The 16,072-nt window shown below is 36.9% G+C and overlaps 1 long non-coding RNA gene across 1 annotated transcript in view; it reads right to left on the bottom strand.

Annotated features, from left to right (window-relative positions):
- The window catches only part of LOC135211566 (uncharacterized), a 40,972-nt gene that overhangs the window by 5,425 nt on the left and 19,475 nt on the right, over positions 1–16,072 (bottom strand). The window lies entirely within an intron of this gene.

Genomic DNA, 16,072 nt, shown 5'->3' with positions numbered 1-16,072 from the left:
GGGCACTATTAATCTACCTCTGCTTGCTCTTTCTGATATTTTTAGCTCCATGATGTTTTCGGCTATTCCTTCTATCTGTTTCTATGCCTGAATTATCATGTAGCGTTCTCTTCTCCTTTCTAGACTATATAATTTTAATGATTGTAGTCTTTCCCAATAGTCAAGGTCCTTAACTTCTTATATTCCAGCTGTAAAGGATCTTTGTACACTCTCTATTTGTGCATTATCCTTTTGATAGTGTGGGTACCATATCATATTGCAATATTCAAGTGGACTACGAACATATGTTTTATAAAGCATAATCATGTGTTCAGCTTTTCTTGTTTTGAAGTGCCGTAACAACATTCCCATTTTTGCTTTACATTTTGCCAATAGAATTGCTATTTGATCATTGCATAACATGTTCCTATTCATCATCACACCAAGGTCTTTAACTGCTTCCTTATTTGTGATTGTCTCATTATTAGGTCCCCTATATGTATTAGTCTCTTCGCTTTTGCGAAAGACTGTTTGTTTTTTCCTTACGACTGTCATTCGTAAGTATTTCTGGTTCCTTCCGTCTCCTATGTGATATCTTAGTAGAGTGGTTCTTCTTAAACTAAAGGAGATGATTCAAACAGATAAGTTGAAAAAGGTATAACAACTTTATTCTGTAACTCCATAATAAGAGAGACAGTTCGGTCGGGAGACCGATATGTTTGGATCGCTGGTAAAGAACTGAACTTTTAGAGCATCACGTCGATAGCGAAACATTAGCTATCTCAGCGATTCATATAAAAACATACGTAGTCCGCCGGCTTCGGAAGTTACAAGTTTCCGGCGTAGGTTAAAGCAGGTCAAACCGCTTCCCATGGAAGTTGTTGTGCAAAGTTATCAGTAATGCAAAACGATGACATTTCTAAACAGATTTAAACCAGGCTACTGCAGACAGCGCATAGCGTAATCTAGATCTGCATTGGTCACGTAGGACCCTCCTAATGCCATGACCTCAGGTCATGGGTTTTTATTACAGACATGTAATTCTAAAAATGTATTTATTACATTAGGCTCGGACAGCTACCATTCAAGCCTTGAATAACAAAAGTTACTTTAAACATTGTTTCTTAGGAGCGTGCTCGTAACATATGTTTAGGTATAAACATAAGCAAGTGATTAAATGCATAAAAAGGTTCTGTTACATACCCTTTTTGACATATTCATAAACAAAGATAAATGCCATGGAAAATCTAGTATCCATGTTTGGTAAGTAAAATAATGATTAGGATACCCAAAAAATAAATAAGAATAAAGGTAAAAAATCAAAAGATTAACATGTATACATGATTAATCTTGATAATAGGTAACCTGATTAAGAATAGCGGTTTACTGATAGATTACAACATGATCATGGATAATTGTTAAAGAGTACTTGTCACTCTTTGTAATAGGTAAATATAATGGTACAATTGTATAATAGTATAATTGTGGCCATTAATTATATATGGGCTGGTATATTTTATTATTGGTGCCCGAAAATACCTTTTAGGAGTATATTAATGTATAATATTGGGCTATAATATTTTATTAGGTGCCCGGGAGATACTTTAACTGTTCAAATGCAAAGGCGTGAGTCTTTCTTGTCCTACATTTTTGCCAGCATACAGACCGCTTTTCACACACAACACAATTCCAGACAATTTCCCTAGGCACAAAACGAAATGGCCAGTTTCAGGCGGCCCTAAACTCAAACGCCTTGAGTTTAACCCGGGTACGTCATCTGGACGGGACAATACGTTTCCTTGGAGATCCTTCTGTGTACGCCTCAGCCTACGCCAAGCAAGATGTTGACGGCGATAACCAATATGGCCGTCACGCTGAACACGGCCTGCAGAATGAGTAACGAAGATTTTTCTCCACCTGCATAAGTCGGGTGACGCGTGTTTCATCTCATCCAGTTGCCGTCAAACGATGACCACCCGCGCGTTGTATGGGAGAGGTAGTGATGGGATAATTGTAGACGCCCAAGTATAGTTCGCAAAATACGCCTTCTCACGTATTATCGTGTTGACCCCTCTGACGGTGTAGTTTGTAGATGTCCCCGTACAACCATCAGCTGCTACAAAGATAGGGGAATGGGCGGTGGTCCCATCCGGGCATACGACGTGGAAACCGGCTTTGTCGTAACGGATCCAGGAGCCATTATTCATTCTGTAATTGAATTTATTACTGTAAAAGGGATAAAGTTTCCCAGACAACCTTCGCTTGTATGAGAGAGAGAGCCGTTTAGCACTATGCCTAACTCACATGAATCCGTTGATATAGGATAGAATTCAAAAGAGTCAGCTGTACAAATTTTATTATTCATGGCTTCTGAACAGTGAGTGAGTTTATCTAAGTCTTTAATGACTGTAAATGATTTCCTATCAGAAGAAATCAGAACATGCCCCGTCAAATTGGATATTACTGGACTTGAGTTATTCGTCATGAAAGTAGGAAACGGTGCTATTTTGTATGATTTGCCAAGCATCGGAAGAATCAAAAGGTATAGTGATCATAATCCTGTAATTTTCAACGCTGACTGATATTAGGCTATAATAGAACTCTACTTTATGGGCGTCTAATAAAGGAATATAACCTAGTTTCTCCCGTCCGTTCTCCAAAGTTAACGTCAGATCTTTAATAGGCATGAGGTGTGGAGATAACACACCCTTTGTCGCTAACGTAATAGCTTCTACATAATCTTTTGATTTCTCAATAAAATGTGATATTTTCACACGGATATGATCTATTTTCGAACTATAGTAAGCTAACGTAGCCAGCAAATGTTGAACTTCCATAACCTGATCGATATTATTTTGAATGTTCGTTTACTAAACTCATTATTTGATTGATTGAAGATAACTGACTGCGAAGTTCAGACAAAGCTAATTCGGTTTTGTGTTGCAAAAACTCATTCTTTTATTTTGATTATTATCTTAAGGCGATTTGAAATTCCTAAGCCTAGATTCGCAACAGATCCTAAGATGTTTTAGTCCAGCCAGAATAAGCGGGTTGCGGCGTTCGAGATTATTGTGCCGCACAGACCACATCAGCAAGTCACGAGCAAGTTCCTCTGCCTCGGCGGTTTTATTTTGTATGTCATAAGACAACATTTCCGCGACGCTTAGGGTTTGAGCTAGCGAAATCTCTGAGTTAGCATGAAAATTACGTGGTGCATTTCCTTCCAGCGAAATGGCAAACCTCATCAGGTCATTCTTTAAGTTAAGGACGTCAATCTTCAGGCAAAAATATGGCCTGCATATCCACTTCTATGACTATATTACTTGACACTATAACAATGTCGTCTGTTCTTTCGATAATCGAGCCATGATTAAATTCTATTTCTTTCGTCTTAGCGCTCTTTCCATACAACAAAGATGTCTGAACACACAATATCACTCCTAACAATAACAGATCATTTTTGAAAACCTGCAATGAGTAAAACTAATGTATAATCTCGTGTAAAATAATAGTTTTACATACAAATATCTTAATGATTAATATATATATATATATACATATATATATATATATATATACATATATATTAATATATAGATATTATATATATATATATATATATATCTATATATATAATATATATATATATATATAAATTATTATACAAGTTTCATAAATACCATTTTTTCCCTCACTCCATCTACCTTTCTTTAGATTCTGATATGTGCCAATGGAACTATTCTCACATCAGTGGGTTTGGATACATTTTGAACCCTAAATCTATTGGCCGTTAATATTTCTAAAATGTTAAACGGGGCCTTCAAACTTAGGTGTCAGTTTATAATTTAAACCTTTACGTACGTATACTTGTTATTGTATACCGCCTGATCGCCCACGGCATATGTTTCTAGTTGGCTTAGCTATTTTTATCATGATTTCTTTTCATTATTATTTGTGCTTCTTCTAGATTCTTACGAAGTATATTATATCGACTTATGCTTGCATCCATAACATCCTTTAGAGGATTTGATAAATTAGTTTGTAGGCGTTAATACGTGGAAAGGTGTTCTAGCTGGGATACCGTACAGTGCCTCGTGCGGTGTCATTTTAATAAACACATGATACGAGTGATTAAGTGTGCTTAGTACCGCAGGTATGGCAATGTCCCAGTTGGGGTTCTGCCCCCCCTAAGGTGACCCTAAAATGTTTAAAACTTACGATTTTTGCCCTTTCCACTAGCCCATTAGACTCTGGGTGATAGATCATGGTATTGATTTTCTTTATGCAAAGGAATTCGCACAAGGAGTTAAGGAAATGATTATTGAACTCCCCGCCCGTCTGATATAATGGTGTGTGGAATTCCATGTTTACAAATGTAGCACTCATAAAACTTTCTAGCGCACTCGACTGCGGTTTTTGTTTTAAGCGCTATCAGTTCTGTATATCGAGTCAAAGCATCTATGATTACTAGGAGTGCTTATTTCCTCTGTCTGACTCGTAAATCCTGTTAATAAATCTAAGTTTACTCTTTCAAAGGGTTGATTTGGCACGGGTAAGCCCCTAGTCTGACAGGTGTCTTCGTGTTGCCCTTTGTATTCTTGACAAGTGCGGACAATTTGCTATGTGCTTTTTTATATCTGTAAGCATCGTATGCCAATAAAATAAGGATTTGGCTTTCTGTGACATTAGGGAATAACCCGGGTGTCCATGCAGTGGATTTTCATGCAACCATTTAAGACAGTGGGTATGAGTGAGATAGGTACCACCACCTGGTTGTTATTCAACTGTGTGTTGCGGGTTTTCCTCGTCACGGATCTACACAGGATCTACTTGGATGATATAATTATGCTGCTTATACTTTATATATTCCTTTTCCTTCGGATTTCCGTTTAACGCAATGATGATTTTTTCTATTTGCGGATCTTTTCTTTGTTCCGTCTGTAATAGTTCAGCACTCCAGCCCAGATCTTCCTGTTCAGATAGAGTTTTAACAATGGGCGTGGAGGTTGAGATATCTTATTATTCAGCTAATGGCTCGGTACAAGATGAAGAGGGGTTGCGTGATAATGCGTCAGCAATGATATTTGCTTTCCCAGGTAAATACCCAATCCTCGCGCCAAAGTCCTGGATGATCATGTGCCACCTAGTTCGCTTAGGCTGTGACTAAAGCCTTTAAAGAAGTCGGTTAGGGGCTTATGATCAGTGAGAACCTTGACAGGATAACCGTATATTATAAATTTAAAATGCACGAGTGAATTAACAATAGCGAGCCTTCCTTGTCTATTACTGCATATTACTTTCGGAGGCGGTCTCAGTTTACGTGAATAAAAAGCTATAGGGAAAAAACAAACCTGTTTATCATATTGTTGAAGCAATACCCACCTACTCTAGGTCTGAGGCGGTCTGTTGCTATGAAGAATTCCTTACCGAAGTCAGGAAATTTCAAGATAGGAGAACTACACAGTTCATCTTTCAATTTATCGAACGCCTGTTGATGAATTTCAGACCATATGAAATCTACGCCCTTTTTATAAGATCGGTTAGGGGAGCGGCTATGATGGAGTAGTTCCTAATGAACCCCTCCTATAATATCCGCTACACCCTAAAAAATTGCTGTATTCCCTTGACGTTAGTAGGTATCGGAAAGTTTGACGGATAGCCGATACCTTATCAAGGACTACTTTTTAAGACCTTCACTAGAAACCGTGAAACCTAAATAGAACTAGTTCTGTTTTAAAAAATCACACTTACTTATCTTTACCCTTAAATTTATGCTGCCTTAGTCTTTGTAGCACTAACTCTAATTACGTAGATGTTCTTCTAATGTATTGGGAAAACAGATTACTAGGTCGTCCATGTAGGCATGTAGGATATCTCCTAACAAGTCTCCAAACACAATGTTTATCATTCTAGTAAAAGTTATGGGAGCACAACGTAAACCAAAGGCATACGCAAAAATTCATAATGTCCCCTGGCTGTGCTGAAGGCAGTGTATGGGATAACTCTCTTGTTCCAACGGAATCTGATGAAATCCTTTTAGTAGGTCCAAGCTGGTGAAATATTTGTTCTGACCTAGTAGAGATAGGATATCATCAGTACATGGTACTGGGAATCGGTCAGGGATTGTTTCTTCTTTATTAAACGACGAAAATCGACGCATATCCGCCAAGTTCGATCTGTTTTCGGTACTACTATTAACGGAAAATTATAAGGGCTGTTTGATTTCATCCTAAGAACTCCTTCTTTTAGCATTTTACCTACTTTTCCTCTGTTATCTCATTCTGAAATTTCATAGGCAGTCGGTACGAAGGTACATAGATTACCTTCTCTTGTCCTTGAGCCTTATTTGATGCTCGATGACATCCGTTTTTCCTAAGGTTCCATCCGTAGTGGAAAAAACATCATGATATTCAGTTAAAAGATTCAAAATTTCTGCTGAATTTCTTCTTCTTGAATGTCCTTATTGATTTTGTTCTTTATAGATTGCAAAAGGGATTCATCCGCAACTGATTGAGAGTGATTTATCTCAGCTACGGTAAGAATGCGATGTTTATAAACTTCCGCATCCAAGATATGTTGATTTTTGTGGATTACTAAAGTGGTATTCAAATGATTACAGACTCGATGTGACATTGTTGTTGTGAGCCGACTGTATAAATGGCTTGTGTGACGGATAATCCGTGTTTTTCAGAGTTTCGGAAAGGATTAACGTTTCAGATCCTGGCAAGGTTCTCTTTACACGCACTAATATGTTCGAAGTACGTTCGGCTCGAGAGTTTGCGTGCAAGCTGTATTACGGCGAGCGAAAGTTCTGTTTGGGGATGCATGTATTATTTCTTGGTTCATGAGACAGGTGATTGGTTCTTCAATATAAGTGACTACTCTGTCTGTCCTCTTTATTATCTAAAACTGATTTTAGGGTATTAGAAGACTTATAGAATTTTCCTTTGATATACGCCGTGTTTGCAGGTGCTAAGGTAATATTTTGAGTGCCCATAGACGGGTATCCGATAATTACTGCGGGATACATATTAATGTTTTGTACAACGATAAAGGTATCGGAAAAACGTGCGCTTACCGACTTGTAATGAACATGAGTTACTCCTCCACATTTAATTCATTATTTCCTATGCCTGCAAGTCTTATTGCCGGATTCTCGCTAAAGGGAACGTTTGAAAAGAGTAAATGATGAAGATCCTTAAATCCATGATATTACGTGGACTACCCGAGAATCAAAGAACAAAGTGAATGACTTATGGTCCAAATTTACTGCATGTAAGGTTGGTCGTAACTCGTCTTGACTAATAATTGCATGAATTTGTTGCAAATCTACGGGAACCTGCACAGATTTTTTGGATTCGGCCGTGTGTTTTATAGGAAAATCAATTGCCTCACAATGATCTGATAAATGATTAAACTGATTATTTGATACAAAAAGATGTTGATATTGATGACCCAACATCGCCCTCCCCCCTTGGATTGCGAAACTACGTGGTATTTGCTTTGTTTAGCACACCTTGAAAATTCGCTTTGACCTTGCAAGTTCTGCTAGGACGGCCCAGGAACAGAGGTACCTGAAGCACGATTTGTTTGGTTTTCTGCCGTGGTTGAAGCAGCATTGCCGTTTGGCATTGTTTCTTTTTTGTATAGTACTGAGGGAACCCTTTCTTTTTATTTGCACTGGCAACTGTTGCGTGTTTGTAGGATTCTGCTGTGATTCCGCGAGTAGCAACGATTATATGAATGAGTGGAACTATTATGTATTGAACAAAAACGCGTCCGACAGTCTGAAATCATGTGACCTAGTCAGTTTACAGTTATAACAAACCATCCCTGCAACTTGATTATTATTATGTACCACGTTTACTTGTTGTGGCTTATTCTTTTTTTTTCATTTTTGCAAAAACTTGAATGAGCGAAGGATCTAGGTCGGTACATTTAGGACCATGTGTTTTTTGATTTGTTTATACACATCTAATCCGTACTGCTGGGCTGCAATTTTTTGTCAAAACACCGCACTAAAGCTTCAGGCAACATTGCGGTAATGCTCGTAAGATAAATTAGACGGATAAATCTTTCACAGCGATTCTGGCACTCGTAACCCACCCGTAGTACTTAAACTAACTTGATATTCATTTAGCCGGTCGGCAATTAGCGCCGCCCGCTCGACAACATTAAGCTGAGTCATGGAGGCTTGGTTAAGGATATTTCTCAATGCCAATACTACCATCTAAAGCCTCTTCACCCCCATACACGGCACGTAATCTGATTTTGAACTCGTCCCATGTAGTCGCCTCGTTGGAAAGAAACACCCCTTAGATATGCACTTGCGTCTCCTTTAGCAAAGTCTATGAAGCTTTTGGCCTTCTGTAATTGTACTGCTGGGTCTGTGATGCTTTTTGCATTTAAATGAGCGTCTACAGATGAGATCCATGCCTCAACATTTTGAGGCAGGAACCCATTGACCCGACCTGAAAAGGACAATTGCTGACCTCGCGCTCACGAGAGTCACCACATTGGGTTGCCAGCCGGAGTAGTTGCCCATGTTCACTTTTACTTTTTTCTTATCACTTCTATTCCTTGCGGTCCTATCAAAATATCTATAAGAGTACACTCGACCACTACGTAAACGCATATGCAATATACTGTATAAATGTGTTATAGTAATAGGAAAATCCCCCAAAAGATACAGAAATACAGATAATTTGATAAAAATATATACGGAGAATTCCTGCAAGAAACGATTAGCAACAACGAGAAGAGAAAAAAAAAAAATAATCTGCGGGGCGAGAACTCGTAGTTGAAGATTGATTCTGTAATGAAGGAAGATTAAGATGGCGAACAACTCACCCCAGAATACTGGACGATCGACTCCTGATGAACAACACTTCACTGAGGAAAAAAAAAAACCTGAATAGATAAAATGGTACTTAGCTCAGGATTATATGCTGAAGGATTGTTGACATGGGATGACGTCACAGTTCCTGTCGTCTTCGCGTCGGAAGTCGTGATGACGTCACGGTCTCCTCTCTGGCTCACGTTGCATGAAGATGTCCAAGATTGATGACGTCACAGCCTCCTTCCTCGCATTGCTTCCTCTTGCCCTACTCTTTGCGTCCTTGCTAGTGATCACGTCGTTGTTTTCCTTATGTGTTTTCTTTATGTGTTTTCTTCTTTCTGTTGATGTTCGATGCTGCTCTCGTCAGTCCGGTGTTGATTCTCGGAGATATTGTGACAACAGTCACTCAAACGTCGATGTTGATGCTTGTATTCTTCTCGATGAAGGACATATCTTCGTCTTCATAAATGTTGCGTTGATTAAAGATCCCGTTTCCTCTGTTTAGTATTAATTTTGTAGGTGGAAGTTGGTTATTGTAGTTCTTCGGTCGGTGGCTGATATGGGTCTTGTTAATCTTATTCTTCGTCAAAAAAAAGCTGCCCACCAATTTTGTCTCTTCGCTTTTGCGAAAGACTGTTTGTTTTTTTTCCCTTACGACTGTCATTCGTAAGTATTTCTGGTTCCTTCCGTCTCCTATGTGATATCTTAGTAGAGTGGTTCTTCTTAAACTAAAGGAGATGATTCAAACAGATAATGTTGGAAAAGGTATAACAACTTTATTCTGTAACTCCATAATAAGAGAGACAGTTCGGTCGGGAGACCGATATGTTTGATCGCTGGTAAAGAACTGAACTTTTAGAGCATCACGTCGATAGCGAAACATTAGCTATCTCAGCGATTCATATAAAAACATACGTAGTCCGCGGCTCGGAAGTTACAAGTTTCCGGCGTAGGTTAACAGGTCAACCGCTTCCCATGGAAGTTGTTGTACAAAGTTATCAGTAATGCAAACGATGACATTTCTAAACAGATTTAAACCAGGCTACTGCAGACAGCGCATAGCGTAATCTAGATCTGCATTGGTCACGTAGGACCCTCCTAATGCCATGACCTCAGGTCATGGGTTTTTATTTACAGACATGTAATTCTAAAAATGTATTTATTACATATGCATATAGCTTTCCTTCTCTGTCTCCATAATTTATTGATTCAAATTTATCAGAGTTAAATACCATCCTATTTACCCCTGCCCAATCATATACTTTGTTAAGGTCTCTTTGTAGCGCGTTCCTATCTTCATCACAAGTAATTTCTCTACTTATTCTTGTGTCATCGACGAAACTACTCACTACCGAGTCCTTAACATTACTGTCTATGTCTGCAATCATAATAACAAACAGTATTGCAGCTAACACCGTACCTTGTGGCACACCGGAAATTACCTTAGCTTCATCGGATTTCTCATCGTTTGCAATAATTATCTGTTTTCTGTTGTGTAAAAATTCTTTTAACCATCTTCCTACTTTATCCACGATATTGTGTTTTCTAATTTTCTTCGCTATATTATGGTCTACCTTGTCAAAGCTTTTGCTAAGTCTAGATTAACCACATCTGTTTCATTTCCGCTTTTCATATTTTTGTATATGTTCACGGTGACTAACAGTTGGGTTTGTGTACTTTTTCCGGGTACAATACCATGTTGTCCTATATTAAACAAATTATTTTCTATTAAATGTTTCATAATATTTTTCTTCATCACCCTTTCATGCACTTTCATAATATGTGATGTTAGACTCACAGGCCTATAATTACTTGCCTCTAGTCTTGATCCACTTGTGAAAGTAAGGGTAATATATGCTAATTTGTGCTCATCACAAATCTTGCCTGTATCTACTCTTTGTCTTAATAATATTGAATTGGCTTGCTTTGATAGAATGAACTACTTTCTTTAACAAAATAGCATCAGGACCTGCATCAGCTCCATTTTTAATTCATTAATAGCCTGCACAATATCAGCTTCATTAATATCTATGTCAGCTAAATATTCACTATTTTCGTCCCTTACTTCTGTATCATTATCTTCATTATCAGTTCTAGGGGTAAATTCTCTCTTATATCGTTTTGCCAATATGTTGCATATTTCCTTTTTTTCATTCGTTAATCTCCCTTCAATTCTTAGAGGGCCTATTTCTATTCTTCTTTTATTCATCTTTTTTGCGTACGAGTATAATACTTTGGGGTTTTGCTTGATATTTACTAGGGTTTTTTTTCTTCCAAGTCCCGTTTTTCATTTTCTTTTGATTGTATAATCTTTTGTTCTGCATTTTTCTATCTTACTTTTTAGTTCTATAACTTTCCATGCATTTTTTTTCTTTTGCAAGACCTTTTTCCACTTTCTGATTTTTTGGAACAAGATCCTTCTGTCTCTTGGTATGCATGACTGATGTTTACTTTTCTTCTTCGATATATATTTATCCACTATTTTCTCTAATGTTTTATATAATATCTTCGTATTTACCCTTATGTCATCACTTACGAAAATGTTATCCCAATCTTTGTTTAATTCTTCATTTATTTCTGACCATTTTGTATTTTTACTGTAGAAGTTGTATTTTCCATATCTTTCCTACTTTTTCATATCTTGCATATCTCTGTTCTCACTTGCTTTGGAATGGACTGTTAATTCTATGACATTATGGTCTGAAATACTCACATTATAAACTATTATTTCTTTAACATAATTCATCTCGTTCACAAATACTAGGTCTAAAGTATTTTCCTTTCTTGTTGGCAGGTGATTTATTTGTTGAATGTTGTATTCTAGTAGCATATCTAATAGCTTTTCGAATTGCCTCTTATCTTCTGCACTACTCTTACTCTCTTTTTTATATGTATAAATACAACCACAATCTCCTATTCGTTCTTTCCAGTCTATGAAAGGAAAGTTAAAGTCTCCGGATAGAAGAATAGTCCAGTCCTTGTGATTTCTACATATACCATCCAATTTTTCTATTATTATGTCAAACTCTTTAGTATTAGGGGTCTATATATACATGTCATTAATTTTCCAGATTTAAATTCTACTGCTATTAGTCACATTCTGAGTTACTATATTTCTCATATATTTTTTCCTTTTCCTTGTTTTTTGTCTTCCCATATATTGCGGTTTCCCCTTGATTCCTATTTTTTTCTATCTGATCTATAAGTTTGGAACACTTTTATTTGATCGTCATTTCCCGTGCTCTTGGGAATACCAGGTTTCACTTATATTCATTATATCTATTTTCTTTTTAATTTGGTTTAGTTCTTCTAAGTACTCTATTTTTTCTTTTTGTTTTTTGAGTTACTCGTAACTAAAACCCTGCGCATTCATCACTATGATGGTTTGCGTGTTTTCCTCCTTCATTAATATGGGTAATAATAAGGATTTTCATATAGCTTTCCTTCTCTGTCTCCATAGTTTATTGATTCAAATTTATCAGAGTTAAATACCATCCTATTTACCTCTGCCCAATCATATACTTTGTTAAGGTCTCTTTGTAGCGTGCTCCTATCTTCATCACAAGTAATTTCTCTACTTATTCTTGTGTCATCGACGAAACTACTCACTACCGAGTCCTTAACATTACTGTCTATGTCTGCAATCATAATAACAAACAGTATTGCAGCTAACACCGTACCTTGTGGCACACCGGATATTACCTTAGCTTCATCTGATTTCTCATCATTTGCCATAACTATCTGTTTTCTGTTGTGTAAAAATTCTTTTATCCATCTTCCTACTTTGTCCACTATATTATGTTTTCTAATTTTCTTCGCTAATATATTATGATCTACCTTGTCAAAAGCTTTTGCAAAGTCTAAATAAACCACATCTGTTTCATTTCCGTTTTTCATATTTTGTATATGTTCTCACGGTGGACTAACAGTTGGGTTTGTGTACTTTTTCCGGGTACGAAACCGTGTTGTCCTATATTAAACAAATTATTTTTTATTAAATGTTTCATAATATTTTTCTTCATTACCCTTTCATACACTTTCATAATATGTCATGTTAGACTCACAGGCCTATAATTACTTGCCTCTAGTCTTGATCCACTTTTGAAAGTAGGGGTGATATATGCTAATTTGTGCTCATCATAAATCTTGCCTGTATCTACTCTTTGTCTTAATAATATTGCAAGGAGCTTTGCGATAGAATGAACTACTTTCTTTAACAAAATAGCAGGGACACCATCAGGCAAAGCTGCCGTTCCATTTTTAATTTCATTAATAGCCTGCACAATATCGGCTTCATTAATATCTATGTCTGATAAATATTAACTATTTTCATCCCTTATTTCTGTATCATTATCTTCATTATCAATTCTAGGGGTAAATTCTCTCTTATATCGTTCTGCCAATATGTTGCATATTTCCTTTTTTTCATTCGTTAATCTCCCTTCAATTCTTAGAGGCCTATTTCTATCTTCTTTTATTCATCTTTTTTGCGTACGAGTATAATACTTTGGGTTTTGCTTGATATTTACTAGGGTTTTTTCTTCCTAGTCCGGTTTTTCATTTTCGTTTGATTGTATAATCTTTTGTTCTGCTTTTTCTATCTTACTTTTTAGTTCTATAACTTTTCCATGCATTTTTTCTTTTGCAAGACCTTTTTTCCACTTTCTGATTTTCTGGAACAAGATCCTTCTGTCTCTTGGTATGCATGACTGATGTTTACTTTTCTTCTTCGATATATATTTATCCACGTTTTTCTCTAATATTTTATATAATATCTTCGTATTTACCCTTATGTTATCACTTACGAAAATGTATCCCAATCTTTGTTTAATTCTTCATTTATTTCTGACCATTTTGTATTTTACTGTAGAAGTTGTATTTTCCATATCTTTCCTACTTTTCATTTCTTGCTTACTCTGTTTTCACTTGCTTTGGAATGGACTGTTAATTCTATGGACATTATGGTCTGAATACTCGCATTATAAACTATTATTTCTTTAACATAATTCACCTCGTTCACAAATATTAGGTCTAAAGTATTTACTTTCTTGTTGGCAGGTGATTTATTTGTTGAATGTTGTAATCTAGTAGCATATTTAACAGCTTTTCGAATTGCCTCTTATCTTCTGCACTACTATTACTCTCTTTATATGTATAAATACAACCACAATCTCCTATTCGTTCTTTCCAATCTATGAAAGGAAAGTTAGTCTCCGGATAGGAGAATAGTCCAGTCCTTGTGATTTCTACATATATCATCCAATTTATTATTATTGTGTGAAACTCTTTAGTATTAGGGGTCTATATATTCTATGTTCATTATTTTTCAGATTCAAATTCTACCGCTATTAGTTCACATTCTGAGTTACTATTTTTCCTTGTTTTTTGTCTTTCCCATATATTGCGGTTCACCCTTGATTCCTTTTTTTTTATTTATTTATTTATCTGATCTATAAGTTTGGAACCCTTTTATTAGAACATCATTACCAGTCTGCTGGGAATACCAGGTTTCACTTATATTCATTATATCTTCTAGGAACTATTTTTCTTTTTGAATTACTCGTAACTAAACCCTGCGCATTCATCACTGTGATGGTTTGCGTGTTATCTCCTTCATTTAATGTGGGTAATAATAAGGATTTTCCCATGTCTCTTTCCTGTTCTGGTATGTTTTTCTTTTCTTCATTTCCAGAAATTCTGACATTAAATTCTTTGCAGACACTCCATAGCGCGGTGATGGCTTGTTTTTTTCTTTCACCTCATGTTGTTTGTTCCTTTCTTTATTTGTTTCTTTTCTATTTTGATTTGATTTAATTGATTATTTAATTGATTTTGATTCATGGCTACAGGGCACATAATTTAAATTTTTTTGTTGAACTTACATTCTTTTCTTTCTTTTAGGTTTTTGCATATTTTTGGATGTAGATCTTTGCATTCATCCTCATAGCCGTCTAGGTATGCACATTTACCGTAGATTTCATAATTGTGACATACCTTGGGATGTTTGTAGTAACATCTTTCAACGAATCTGCAATTCCCTCTTTTCAAAAGGGTGCAGACTTTGTCATTCTTTTCAATTTTTTCTAGCTCTTTCCCATCAGTATGCAGATCAGGGTAAAGCCTCTTCGGGATTTTATTTTGTGTTATGTCGTAATTTATTTGTTCGTATGTATGCTGCTTGATTGCCTCATATGTAGTATCTATGAGTATCTCTGCATCCATATTCTTGTCTTACTCTTTGTTTTCATTATTTTTTTTCTGTCATTTCAGTTTTATTTTCTTCTCTTCCGTTTTCCGCTTCTTCCTCTTCCTCTTCTTCTTCATCTTCTACTATTTGCACATTAAGTCTTGATTTAATAACACTGTCTATCCATGAGACATGTTGAGCAAAATACTCTGGTATCCTTACTCGTATTTTGCGTGACTTCAGGACATTGAGAGAGAGAGAGAGAGAGAGAGAGAGAGAGAGAGAGAGAGAGAGAGAGAGAAAATTCCATTAAAGCAGTCAATGCTGTTTCAGTTACTGGTGGTCCTGACCACTGCTTACTCGGGAGTGAAAACTCGTTAGACTAACTTCAGGAACTCAAACATACTACTGTGATACATAAACATTGTTTACAAGGGTGTGTATATCCAGAGGCGGACCGGGCCAGTGGCAGATTATTTTGAGTGGCTTATTTCGTGACGTGGCCAGCGTAGCAAGCAAAACAAGCGGGGCGTCTTCCAGGTGGGGTCCAGGGCCCTCCTTGGGACCCCCCCCCAGAGGGTTAATCCCCCAGAAGCTCCCGAGCTTAACGCAATTGAAACTGTTGGGGAAAGCATATTTGACAAAAGAATTTAAAAGCAAAATTGACATTTACAGAGGTACTATAGTAGATTCACATCAACATTGCATCTAATTTCCAGGCCAGTCCCTTACGACGCTCCTGATTGGCTGTTGATAAGCCAATCACGAAGCTGGAAACTCAAGTCTCTCGAGAGTTCACATGGGGAGGGTGTATGTTCCACCTCTCTTGAGGGATACTTTTGAAAGTCGTATCCCGCAGGAGAGGTGGAACATGCATCCTGCCTATGTGAACTCTCTCTCTCTCTCTCTCTCTCTCTCTCTCTCTCTCTCTCTCTCTCTCGAGTTTCCAGCCCTGTGATTGGTTTACCAACAGCCAATCAGGAGCGTCGTAAGGGACTGGCCTAGACATCAAATGCACGGTTGACGTGAATCTACTATAGTAATACATTTTATAAGTATTTCTGCAT

The sequence above is a fragment of the Macrobrachium nipponense genome, chromosome 4, assembly GCF_015104395.2.
Source record: "Macrobrachium nipponense isolate FS-2020 chromosome 4, ASM1510439v2, whole genome shotgun sequence".
Classification (NCBI taxonomy): Eukaryota; Metazoa; Arthropoda; class Malacostraca; order Decapoda; family Palaemonidae; genus Macrobrachium; species Macrobrachium nipponense.
The sequence above is the reverse complement of the archived record's forward strand: the minus strand, read 5'-3'. Positions and strand labels throughout refer to the sequence as shown.